Raw genomic sequence first — 1,643 nt, forward strand, 5'->3', positions numbered from 1 at the left:
AACACTAAGGATTTATTGTATTCCTTCCCATGCTTTTATGTCCCCTCTGCGTATTTGCTAACTCCCAAATGTCCTGCTCCAGGCCTGCATGAGGTAGGTACGTGCTGTCAAGTCACAACTGACTCACAGCTGAGCCACCACCAGTGGGTTTTCAGCAGCTATAAATTGCACAGGAAGAGACTGCCCATTTTCCTCCCTCAGAGAAGCTGGTGACGTCAAACCACCTGCTTTGGGGTTGGCAGTGCAACTCCTGAACTCCCTCCAGGTCTGTAAAGTAGCCTTGAAATTTCTACTTGCACATCTTACATAAAGCAGGGTTCTAGATTTCTCCCCGTCCAAACCTCTTCCCATTTTACCCATCCCAGGAAATAGCACCACTATACACTCAAATACTAAAATCAGAAATTGTATCTCCTTGGATCCAACTCATTAGTAGGCCTTTGTTTCTATTTGCAAAACGTCTCTTGAACCTATCTACTTCTATCTCCATTACTACTATCTACTACATATCTACCCAGGTAACCATACTTTTACACCTAGATTACTATTTCCAACATCCTGTCAGTTTACTCCCTTCACTCATTATTGTCTTTTTAGCAGCCAAAGTGATCTTCTCAAAATAGAAATCAATTGTGTGACTCCTCTACTGAGTAACTTCCCAAGGCTTTCCACTTCAAATAGAGTTGAACAATTTGGCCCACCTCTCTCTCTCCAAACCTGATCTGTGCTACATACTTTTTTGGTACCTCCAAGATGGCAAGTCCTTCCCACATCAGGGAGTTCCGTAGCTCTTCTCTTTGTCTATTATTCTGCTCTTGATAAAGAGTCTGCACAGACTCTTCCTGACTTCAAGTATCATTTTAGAATGGCATTTCCCTTGCTTGTGTAGGATGCATGCATTTCTGACACTTGCTTGACCCTTGATCCTGGACCTGAACAGGGCACTGGTGACCACGGTATCATTTAAATCAGATCATATCTTTTCGACTGATGGCTGGCTGAAAGTATCTGACAGAACATTAACTAACACCTGAAACTGGTTTATTGTATGGTGGGCTTTTCCCCTCTCTCTTTTCCATGGTGATGCACCCTCCTTGGGAGGAGGTGGATTCTTACAATGAATGAGGAGAGGATAGACTGGGAGTAAAGTTAGGACAACGTTGCAAAGGAAAAAGGTTGTGCCTATACTGACATTTATGAAAAAATCTTGAGCTTGGCTTACAACATCCTACTTTGCACTCCAAGAATGGGATGAGAGCAAAGGAGCAATAAAGTCTCCCAAGACTATTCCACCCTGACTACCTTCTACTCTTTCCCTTAAGATACCCTGGTGGCCCCACGAGGGACTCCAATGTCTTAGGACAAGAATATCCTGAGTTAGCAGCATTCATTTTAATACATTAAATAAAGCTGTATCAAATAAAGCTTCAGTGAGGTAGGCTTATGAAAAACAACATTAACACTCATGTAAAGAAAGAATATCTCAAGAATACAAAAATGTAACAATAATCGTTTCTGAAGACTAAAAAGAAACCACTTGTCATTGAACAGCCTTTCAAATAATTTCTTTCATTATATTCATGTCCTATTCAGAAAAAATAAATACATTTTTAACTATGTAAAACAAAAGTGCCATGTTGGCT

Source organism: Elephantulus edwardii, unplaced genomic scaffold (assembly GCF_000299155.1).
Source record: "Elephantulus edwardii isolate Elephantulus edwardi_28Jun2011 unplaced genomic scaffold, EleEdw1.0 scaffold00121, whole genome shotgun sequence".
In the NCBI taxonomy this organism is placed as follows: Eukaryota; Metazoa; Chordata; class Mammalia; order Macroscelidea; family Macroscelididae; genus Elephantulus; species Elephantulus edwardii.